The sequence below is a fragment of the Oncorhynchus gorbuscha genome, linkage group LG19 (genome assembly GCF_021184085.1).
Source record: "Oncorhynchus gorbuscha isolate QuinsamMale2020 ecotype Even-year linkage group LG19, OgorEven_v1.0, whole genome shotgun sequence".
Classification (NCBI taxonomy): Eukaryota; Metazoa; Chordata; class Actinopteri; order Salmoniformes; family Salmonidae; genus Oncorhynchus; species Oncorhynchus gorbuscha.
This window is the reverse complement of record NC_060191.1, coordinates 17,979,773-17,992,411: the sequence shown is the minus strand read 5'-3', so window position 1 is coordinate 17,992,411 and position 12,639 is coordinate 17,979,773.

Below are 12,639 nucleotides of genomic sequence, written 5' to 3'. Positions count from 1 at the left end.
CAGTCATTATCAAGTAATACAAATGTTCTCCAGTATTACAAAAGACCCCATTAAAATCGGCAACATGAATAATGAGCAAATGATTGTAATTACACCAGAACTATTACCTTAAAATCCAAAGGGAAAGTGAATTTATTAACAGGCTAATGTGGCAATTATTCCTTGTCCATAAACCCCCTACAGGGTATTTTGTTGTTTAGAGGGGTGCACTTCCTAAGAGTAGGATGGTGCTGTTCCTAACAGCAGGAACAGTACTATCTAGTGGTCAAAACCTGGTAATATCAGTATGTAGAATGGGACATGTCCTAACATGCTGACCAGACCGGACACGTCGCGTGTGCGAGCGTCGCAAAATAAATGTAGAAATCAGTGTTATTCAATTATTGCACCCACACTGCTCACGTGCGCTAACATGCTAAGGGCTAAAATAGAACTCCTTTCTATTTCTGGCGCAGATCACGCTGAAAGTCCTGCCTCTCCCATCTCCTCATTGGTTTATAGAAGCAGGTACCCACATGCCATCTCCTCATTGGTTATACCCACGTGGGTGATTGAAAGACTAAATGTTTTGCCGGTAGTCGTGGTAATACTATGAAAGTTTAGATGCCAATCACCATATAAGTTCAAAGATGAAAAAGCCTGGAAGGAGGAGAGATGACTAGAAGAGATTCGGTTAGCCATTTTATGTGTGGATTAATTGGCGGAGTAGTGGAGCTAGTGCATTTTAGGTAAAATAACAACTAAATGTTTATATCCCAGGACAAATTAGCTAGCAACAGCAAGCTAGCTAAATAGGACGAATTAGCTAGCAAGTGCAAGCTAACTAGCTAAATTGCCTTACATGTGTAATGTTTTTCGACCTGTCCCCAAGTTAATGTCATTGGTTCAGAGTTTGTTTTGATATTTTAACCTGTGTGTTTGGTGTGGGGGGAAAAAACAACAAATTCACCGAGAATACATTACATTGACTAATTGACTAATCACAAGCTTGTTATTATTTTGTTGTGCACTCGGTTCAACCTCATTTCAAATTAGTTTTGAAATTTTCCAGTTCAACGTTAAAAGAGGACTCCACAAGGAGTCTGTCACGTTCTGATCTTAGCGTCTTTATTTATGTCTTTGTGTTAGTTTGGTCAGGGGGTCAGTTGGGGTGGGTAGTCTATGTTCTTTTTTCTATGTAGTATTTATGTGTTTGGCCTGGTATGGTTCTCAATCAGAGGCAGGTGTCGTTCGTTGTCTCTGATTGAGAATCATACTTAGATAGCCTGTTTTCCCCATTTTAGTTGTGGGTGATTGTTTTCTGTGTCTGTGTTTTCTCCATACAGAACTGTTTCGTGTTCAGTGATTTTCCATTAAAAATGACGTACACTTACCACGCTGCACATTGGTCCGATCTCTCATACTCCTCGTCAGAGGAGGACGAATTTTGTTACAGAGACATGATCATACAGGGGCTCCTGAGTGGTGCAGCAGTCTAAGGCACTGCATATCAGTGCGAGAGGAGTCACTACAGACCCTGAATTGATTCCAGGCTGTATCACAACCGGCCGTGATTGGGAGTCCCATAGGGCACCGCACAATTGGCCCAGTGTCGTCCAGGTTAGGGTTTGGCCGGGGTAGGCCGTCATGGTAAATAAGAATTTGTTCTTAACTGACTTGCCAAGTTAAATAAAAATAAACAATGGGGACTTTCTGTTTACAGACATCAACAAAATACATTCAGATCAATACAATGAATGAAATAGGCTCTTCCTAATTTGTGCCAGAGAAGGCAGAGCCTAAAAAGCCAACTTAAACCAAACGTCTGTCTGTTAGTTAGGTATCTATAGCCATCCCATTTAGGCAGGGATTCAATACAATTGCGAGTTTGGAAAGGCAATTTCCGATTGAACCAACATATGCAGTGTTTACTGTGAATGGGTTCCATGCAAACGCGGGAAAATTGCCTTTAAAAGCCACAATGCCTATGATCAGATTAAATCCCTACATTTAATTCAATGGTCCTTTGTAGCTCAGTTAGTAGAGCAGGGAACTTGTAACACCAGGGTAGTGGGTTTGATTTCCAGGACCACCCACATGTGAACCATATGCACACATGACTAAGTTGCTTTGGATAAAAACATCTGCTAAATTGCATATATATGGACTGTATATATTATAATGGTCTATAAAGATTATGCAGAAGTCATGATTCATTAAATGGAAAGCAATATGGCTGACAACGATTCCCATTGCTAGTATGGCCAGTCACCTATCTTGTCAATAGAAGTTTGCGCATTCCCTTAAGTAACACCACATGATGATGCCATATTAACAAGTGTGTCAGATGCTGTAACCTCCACATTTTTCTCTGGGTGTCATACAGCAAGTGAAGCCACAGCACTGGGCCAACCAGATTTATGCAAAATAGAAAATGCATCTCACCAGTGCTACTACGCAGGAAAATGCTGCCACTTTGTCAAAGCTCCCTGGGGCTCTCGCACCTCCTCTGAGCTGACCCAATCTATGGGCCGAGGTTAAACCTTGAATGACCTTTAACCCCCAAGGCCAAGGGCATCCTGATGCTAGTCAATCTTAGTCAAGCAAAAAGCCTCTCGTACTCTAAGAGAAAGAAAAACGCTGGATGGTGAATGGAGGGATGAATAAGGGCTTGGTTCAATCCGTAGTGTGGAAGATTTGCCTTGTAACTCGATTGACATTTAAAGGAAGTGTTACCATAGCCGTGGGAACTAGGAGTGCTGAAAAATCTCAATTTTAATTTTAAATAAATATTTATTTTTTAACTAAATTTGCGAACTATGACTTTATTACTCCTGTATGAGCCGAGTAAACAGCTCCTCAGCTGAGTGGAGCACAATACTCCCAAACAAAATATCATGTTACTGTGTTTTCGCGGAGACAGCATTTATGGTAAACGCAGCATATGTAGGCTGAAACGGAAATTACCTTTAAATGTCAACCACTTTACAATGCAGATCTTCTGAGATACGGATTCAATCGAGCCCTAAGACTCTAATGTGCTGTTGCCACCATTTTTTCGTTACCCCTAGAGGGATTGGTTACTCTGGTTGGAGTCTGTGCCAAATTGTCTGGAGGAGCCAACGGGAACTGAATGTCACAGGCAGCCCTAAATGCTGTTCAGCGGCCTCGACATTACAGCGCAGTCTCTGCATTTTGCATCTTGAGGATTTATACCGTGCGTAAAATAAAATTTTCAAAGGGGACAGTTAGTCAGGATTTCTGGACAGCCAGTGCACTCCACTCCATCCAGACACTAGATTAGGTCTCTCTCTGAGTTGAACAATAACTAGAAAACTGTTGAATTACAGATTAGTCTGGCAAACTCCCCAGCTGCTGCAAAATGTGTTGGCAGGCACAAGTACAGGTGTTTTATTGTCTGCATAAACTGTGGACTGGGATATGTACTGGGACATAAAGAAGTTGTCTATGAATGAACCTCAAGATTGTGTAAATTTCTCTGAGCTCAGCATAAAAAGACAGTTATAGTTTTTGTAAAACAGCCCTATAACACATCCCAATCAAGTCAATGAAGTATTCGTTAACAAGTGCATATCTCAAGTGAAGTAATTTTTCAGAGTAATTAGAAGTAAAGCTTTCCTCTACAAATGCGTACATTGATACAGGACGATGTATTTGTTATTATACCGAGGAATGTAATTCAAACCAAATCCAATTGTATTGGTCTCACACACGTGTTTAGCAGATGTTATTGCTGGTGTAGCAAAATGCTTGTTTAGAATGCAGAACACGTTGTGGTGAGGGTGTGGAGGTAATGGCTTGTCACTGCGGGTCTGTAGAATACAGCATCTCATCAGCACAAACTTCATTTAACACCAGATGACTCTCTCCACAGAATCTGTGAGGTCTCTGTCAATATACAAGCTTATGTAGAGCACACACTTTAGGTAAATCAGACCATTTGACCAATTTCCATTTATTATCCATGTAAGTTTATGCAGCATAGTGTGCGACAACCTTATGAAAGCATTGACTCGTCATCGCTACTCTGACATACAAAGTAATTTCATTATATTATTTGGGTAACATTTAAACATTGGATATCATGCTATGATTCTGGGTATTCTTGCATTAAATCCCCATTTTATAATGATAAATCACTCGGCTAATGTTCTTCTTGCTTTAATGTAGATCGTTTGTTTACATGTGACATTTCACTGGCTATTCATTCTTCATAATTAGCCCTAGCTACATGTCGTCTCAACAGATGACCCTGTGTGAAATGTGGCGACGCTCGAGACAGACTGCCACGGGCATGTACCATATTGCCAATGTGCTGCAGTCACAAACATATACACAAACAACACACACATACTGCCAGCGCACCCACCAGTAAACCTCCCCCCATTCTCTCTTCCTTAACATGTAACATTTTCTTGTTATTACCACTTTGTTAACACTTACATTTTTTCCAATATAAAATAGTATCTTTTTTTAACTTTCAAAACACGCAATTCACCACCCTTTCGACACACCCACTCTTTTCCACACGCCCATACTCCAGTCATCATATTGGGATACAACAACCCCCTTCTGTTCTGTTATAATCTCCACCCGGCACAGCCAGAAGAGGACTGGCCACCCCACATATGCTCTCTCTAATTCTCTCTTTCTTTCTCTCTCTCGGAGGACCTGAGCCCTAGGACCGTGCCCCAGGACTACCTGACATGATGACTCCTTGCTGTCCCCAGTCCACCTGACCGTGCTGCTGCTCCAGTTTCAACTGTTCTGCCTTATTATTATTCAACCATGCTGGTCATTTATGAACATTTGAACATCTTGGCCATGTTCTGTTATAATCTCCACCCGGCACAGCCAGAAGAGGACTGGCCACCCCACATAGCCTGGTTCCTCTCTAGGTTTCTTCCTAGGTTTTGGCCTTTCTAGGGAGTTTTTCCTAGCCACCGTGCTTCTACACCTGCATTGCTTGCTGTTTGGGGTTTTAGGCTGGGTTTCTGTACAGCACTTTGAGATATCAGCTGATGTACGAAGGGCTATATAAATACATTTGATTTGATTTGATTCTCGCGGAGACAGCATTCATTGTAAACGCTGCATATGTTGGCTCGTTACAATGTCAACCTCGTTACAATGCAGATCTATTATAATTGTATAGCATTATTTTTGACAATTGAGTCATTTGTGTAACCATTTCCCGTGACAAACTGCTCTGAACTGTGAAATGTTTAGAAAATGGGTGGTAGGTTTCACGTAGTGTGTAGGACCATTGAAAACGTATGAGGTCAGCACCAGTAACTGGTAGCTCTAGTACAGGGGTGTCAAAGTCAAATGGACGGAGGGCCAAATAAAAAATTTAGCTACAAGCCGAGGGCCGGACTGTTCGAATGTTCATTGAAAATTTTTTAAATGACGCATATAGTCTAGTGAACCTAATTGAACCTACTGAAAACCTAACAAATATATTCCAATATGATCAGATAAATAAAGCAATATTTTCTTATGGCTCTGTCAGTAATCTTTAATTTTCAACAGACACAAAAGACAAATTTCCTTTATATAAAACTCCCCATAACATGAACATTAAATGAAAGAAACCGGTATTCAAGGCACCATCAGTAGCCTATATTTTCTATTTTAGCAAAAGTGGGCTAAATTTACTTCAAAGAAAAAAACAATAATAGCAATTTTCTATCATCCACTCAACTGAAATATTTTTAAAATATAATTGGATTGAAATACAATAAAATAAAGTGCAAAAATCTATTAATCAAAAACAACACTTTGTTTAAGGAGAAGTAACATGCAGTGAAAACAAATATTAAACTTTAACTTTTAAACTTGAACTGAGTAAAAACTCTAAATATGTGATTGCACAGTAATGTTCACTTGTTTCAGGTTGAGGGTGATACTTGGTGGTGTCCCATCTTTTCCACAAGTTCATCAATGTTCGGGGTAAGGCTCTGAGCTGAGGAAATCCTCAGAATTGAGTGGAGGTGTTCAGCAGTAAGTCGACTTCTGTGTGATGTTTTGTTCAAGTTCATCAAAGAAAACAGTTGTTCATATAGGTATGTGCTGCCAAACATAGACAACGTTTGAGCAGCCTGGATGCGCAGCTGGGGCATTGTGTCGGGGAGGAAACGGGCGAACTCCGCAGCACCCACTGCTGCATATTTTGCCCTCAGTGCATCATTGCATTGGAGGTCAATCAACTCCATTTGGAGGTTTGGTGGTGAGCTTTCCACGTCAACAGCAAATGGGTTACCGAGCAGTTCCAACCTGCTTTTTGTGCTTCAAAGTCAGCAAATCGGCGTCGAAAGTCAGCGGCAAGCATACCTATTTTATCAGCCAACTGTGCGCTCGGGAACGCACTGGTAGAGAGCTTCTCTTTCATGGTCTGGCAGCTGGGAAAGTGGCTCAAATTTTCTTTCCGCATCTGCGTCTCCCACAGAGTCAGTTTGGTTTTAAATGCCTTCACTGTACTGTACATATCAGAGATGACACGATCCCGACCCTGCAGCTGCAAGTTCATTGCATTCAGATGACTCGTAATGTCACACAGAAAAGCCATTTCACACAGAAACATTTCGTCTCGGAGTTGTGTTGTGTCTTTCCCTTTGCTGTCCAAGAACAGACAAATCTCCTCACGAAGCTCGAAACATCTTTGAAGCACCTTTCCCTGGCTTAGTCATCGCACCTCTGTGTGATAAGGCAAATCACCATGCTCCGTTTCTAACTCCGTCAGAAATGCCTTGAACTGGCGGTGATTCAAACCTTTGGCTCTGATAAAGTTAACTGTGCGCGTGATGATGCTCATTACATGCTCCATTTTCAAGGCTTTACCGCACAACGCTTCCTGGTGTATGATACAATGATAAGCTGTCAGCTCACCTGTCGCGTTTTCCTCTTGCATCTTTTCCCGTATCTTCGCCACCAGTCCGCTCCTGTGTCCACACATCGCAGGTGCTCCGTCGGTTGTCAAACCCACGAGTTTTTCCCAAGGCAGCTCCATCTCATTTACACATCTTGACACCTCTTCATACAAATCATGCCCCGTAGTTGTGCCATGCATAGGACGTAAAGCCAAAAACTCCTCTGTCACGCTTAGGCTGGAGTCCACTCCGCGGATGAAAATTGACAACTGGGCAATGTCAGAAATGTCGGTGCTCTCATCCACAGCCAAGGAATATGCAATGAAATCTTTTCCCTTTTTCACAAGCTGCTCTTTTAGATTGATGGACAACTGGTCTACTCTCTCGGCAATGGTGTTTCTGCTCAGACTCACATTTAAAAAGAGTTGCCTTTTTCTGGGCAAACTTCGTCACAAACTTTAATCATGCAGTTTTTGATGAAATCCCCTCCGTAAATGGCCGGGCTGATTTAGCGATCTCTTCTGCCAAAATAAAACTGGCCTTGACAGCAGCCTGGCCTTGTGATTTGGCTTTTTGAACAGAGCCTGTCGAGATTTGAGGCCTCGTTTTAATTCCTCTGCCTTTTGTAGCCTTTGTTCCATGTCCATATTCTTGTTTTTGTCCGCGTGTTTCGTTTCATAATGTCGTCTCAGATTATACTCTTTCAGTACCGCCACACTTTCTCCACACAGAAGACACACAGGTTTTCCAGCTACCTCCGTGAACAAATACTCCGACTCCCACCTTGTTTGAAACCCCCGGTTCTCAGTGTCCACCTTCCGTTTTGCCATTTTTGATGGGTATCTGAAAGTTAATTTTACTGTGATGCTGACAACTGCTGTGCCAATAAATATTGAAATGAAGCAGCCTACTGCTCGGTGCGTCACCGTTGCATTGTGGGAAATGTAGTATTGGTGCGTGTAAAAGATCTGCGGGCTCCCGGCTTGCTGCCGTCTGCGGGCCGGTTCTAATAATAAATCAAGATCATCCCAGGGGCCGTAAAAAACCTTCTCGCGGGCCGGATGTGGCCCGCGGGCCTTGACTCTGACATATGTGCTCTAGTAGGCCTATGTTAATTAAAAAAAAAAAAATCATTGTGGTATGATGGGAATTGAATATCAGTTTGATACTTTAATTAAAATTTCTACACCATGAAGTCTATTCACTCCCTTCTCTGAGAAAGGCTATGCTTTATTGCATGTGTTCAATTAGAAGCTTAGGCAGGATGAACACATCATTCCTATTAAAACTCATAGTGAAAATAACAGTAGATGTTCCATTCGAGCCATGTCTCATAAACAACAGTTCCATGTTGTAATATATTGAAGTCAACAGTAGGAATATTACAGGAGAGAGAGATTACAAATGGAAAGCGAATCCAAACCCTCCATGTTATGCAGGTGAATGAGGACCCAAAAGCGACTTGGCGAAAACAGAGTCTTTAATCCAGTTTAAGGAAATAGCAATACTCCTAGACAAATCGGAGCGGTAAATAAAGCATAAAAACAATTTCACTCGTAATCACGAGAACTGACTGGAGACTCGATAATAAACTGCAGGTTGCCTCGGGAAGGCACTTGACCGTAGCAGACTCAGACACCTGCTCACCACGCAGCATCTGAGGGAAACACGACACGACAGGGCGAAACAAAGACACAGCACGGTGAACAATATACAAGGATCCGACAGGGCAGAAACGGAAAACAAGGGGAGAAATAGGGACTCTAATCAGGGGAAAAGATAGGGAACAGGTGTGGGAAGACTAAATGATTGATTAGGGGAATAGGAACAGCTGGGAGCAGGAACGGAACGATAGAGAGAAGAGAGAGAGGAAGGGAGAGAGAAAAAGGGGAACGAACCTAAAAAGACCAGCAGGGGGAAAACGAACAGCAGGAAAAGCAAAATGACAAGACAATATAAGACAAAACATGACACTCCAATCAAGTCAAAGCCCAAACCTATGACATCATGACTGTCAAGCAGAATAGTTGGACACCCATTGGTTGACCATCCGAGGAAGAGCCGTAGGGGTGAGAGGTCGCGGTGGGGCTGAAGCCAGGTCCTCTGTTTGTCTGGTACAAGGTGTAATCAGAAACAGATGGAGCACAATTACACTCTCGGGTGACAGAGTGCATGTGGCTACACTAAGTAGCAGTAAGTAGCTGGAATGTGTTGTAATAACAAGATAGGAGCGAATATCAACACAAAGCAAATACAGTGTGAGAACCATGAGCAGACAAGACAGAAGCTCTGGCCCTGAACCAATAATGAGAAAGTAAATACTGTTATTGTTATGTTTCCACAAATGATTAAATGTGGGGGAAATGCCAACAAATCAAAGCAATACAATTGACATACAGTATAAGCAATTCATAATATTTCTAAATGGTTGTACACTACAGCTCGAAGAAAATATGGGTTGTCCTAGGCAAGCTCTAAACTTCACAGCAGAATTATATGAACATTTCCACACTCTTGTGGAGTAATGGAATTTAGATTACAAGAAAATGTAATCCATTCTTATCATTTAAAAACAATATGAAATTGGCTGAAATGTTCATATTCCTAAAGCTTCCTTCTTAAAATGCAAATGAGTTGCTAGCCAGGGTTCCTACTCCTGCTTAAATGTTAGAAATACATTTACTTTCACTGCCATGGTGGGGGTGGGGGAGGGGACAAAACCTAAATGATACATGAACTCCCTCCTCATCCTTCATGTCTGTGCTCTCTGTTCCATGAACCAAGGGGAGAGCTGTTTCCCCATTACTCCACTCATGATGCCTCAGAATGGGAACCCTGCATGGTGCCATTATAGGGTCCATTTATGATAGGTGGTGGGATTGTTGTAAAAGCACTCCTTAAAAAGCTATGCCAGTTCCCATGCAGTGCTATTACACGCCGACCTTGGCTGCCTGCGGATTCTCGACCCCACACTGGGAACCCGCAGCACAGGGTGATTAGACTGGACCATATCTCTGGAGACTGACCGCAGGCAGAGCTAAGAGTACATTTTACAAAGGAACGGAGAAGAACATTTTGAGTGTGAGTGTGCACGTGTGTGTGAATGCCTGTTTGTTCAAACTAACTAAAGTATCTACAATCTTTCTACCCAAAAGTGTGGCCCTGTCATAAGGCTGTGTTAAGGTACATGGACAAGAGGTGTTATAATTAAGCAATAAGGCCCGAGGAGGTGTGGTACATGGCCAATATACCACGGCTAAGGCCTGTTCTTAAGCACGACGCATCGCGGAGTGCCTGGACACAGCCCTTAGCTGTGGTATATTGGCCATATATCACAAACCACCGAGGTGCCTTATTGCTTTTATAAACTGGTTACCAACATAATTAGAGCAGTAATAATAAATGTTTTGTCATACCCATGGTATACAGTCTGATATATCACGGCTTCAGCCAGTCAGCATTCAGGACTCGAACCACCTAGTTTATAATGATGAATGATAATGTCATATCCTGTCTCAGTGACTGATGGGAAAGGGAAGAGTCAGTGTGATGAGAGTGGAGGCCCCGGGAACAGGAACAAGCTGAACCACATCAATGATGATAAGCATCATCATCATCATCATCATAACACCTTTTATTAATTTAGCTCATTTACAGAAAGGACTTTGAAGCAACTGGCAGAAAGTATTCATACCCTTTGACTTCTTCCACATTTTGTTCTATTACAGCCTGAATTAAAAATATAATAAATTGCGATTATTTTGTCACTGACCTACACACAATACCCCATAATGTCAAAGTGGAATTAGTTTTTGAAAACATTTTTACAAATTAATTAAAAATTAAAAGCTGGAATGTGTTGAGTCATTAAGTATCCAACTCCTTTGTCATGGCAAGCCTAAATAAGATCAGGAGTAAACATGTGCTTAACAAGTCACATAATAAGTTGCATGCACTCACTCTGTGTGAAATAAAAGTGTTTAAAAAGAGTTTTGAATGACTAACTCATCTCTATACTCCACACATACAATTATCTGTAAGGTTCCTCAGTCAAGACGTGAATTTCAAGCACAGATTCAACCACAAAGACCAGTGAGGTTTTCCAATGCCTCGCAAAGAAGGGCACCTATTGATAGAACACAAGCATTTTGCTACACCTGTAATAATATCTGCTAATAAATCAAATTTGATATCATTAAAAAACTGTTTTTAACAGACATTGAATTTGAGCATGCTGAAGTTATTAATTACACTTTGGATGGTGTATCAATACACCCAGTCACTACAAAGAAACAGGCGTCCTTCCTAACTCAGTTTCCGGAGAGGAAGGAAACCACCAGGGATTTCCCCATGAGGCCAAAGGTAACTTTAAAACTTTAACACTGGGAGATGAATTCACCTTTCAGCAGGACAATAACCTGAAACACAAGGCCAAATCTACAAGGGAGTTGCTTACCATGAAGGCAGTGAATGTTCCTGAGTGGCCGAGTTACAGTTTTGACTTAAATCTACTTGAAAATCTATGGCAAGACCTGAAAATGGTTGTCTAACAATGATCAACAACCAATTTGACAGAGCTTGAAGAATTTTGAAATTAATAATGGGCAAAATCCAGGTGTGGAAAGCTCTTAGAGTCTTTCCCAGAAAGACTCACAGCTGTAATCGCTGCCAAGGGTGCTTCTAAAAAGCATTGACTCAGGGATGTGAATACTTATGTAACTTAGATAGTTCTGTATTTCATTTTCAATATAATTTGCAACAATTAAAAAAATTAAAAAGTTTTCACTTTGTCATTGTGGGGTATTTCTGTATAGATGGGTGAGAAAAATGTATATTTAATCAATGTTAAATTCAGGCTGTAACAAAAAGTGTAATAAGTCAAGGGATACGAATACTTTCTGAAGAGACTGCACTATAGTGTACAACTATCCCATTCAAGCTATTGACAATCTGAAAAAGAGACATAACTCTCTTCATAATGCATTCATATAGAAGTAGCTTTGTGATACAATGCTGTATGAAGCCATACAAGTCATAGACCTGTGCTGCATTTATACGCTGGGGTACAATGACTCTCCATAGCATTCATTGACCACCGCCATCCATATTGAAGTTCCATCTTTCTTTTGTCACTCACTCACACTCACAAGTAATAATTTATTGAAGGTAATATCTTCACTTTATTCTATTCCATTTCCCCATCTCCCAAAGCCACCTCATGCACTGAATTGTTATTGATTGTGTGGACTATGTGTCCCATTTCCCTGTACACACACATTATGAGGCAGCAGTCAACAGTCTTCTCTAATGAGTGGCACCACCCAGTACAACAGCCAATGGTGTAAGAAAAAATCTAAATGAAATGTAAAAGTAAGAAACCAAAATCTTAAATCTCCATAGTTAGACAGGGAGTTGAGTCAGCACAACTATCATGGAGGGTCCAAGCCAGCAATTCGCATTTCAAAGCATCCTTTCTGTCCTTTTTTTCTTATTTTGAAGATTATGTAATGTTGCTACTCCATAATCCACATATGGGTTTTATTTCACATAGAGCCCTAGGATGGCCCTTAAATGCCAGAATAAATAAGGGGGGGGGGGTGAGATAGTATTTGGTTGAACAACTTCTACACTTTTGTCGGATAGAACGTTTATCTGGAGGGGGAAATGAAAAGCACGAAGAGCGGGTGCTCATTTACTTGGATCTCACGTCTCCGTGCCCCCTGGAGCGCGTCAACGTGCTGCTGAGCACGCTCTATTCCTGCGGCGGGAA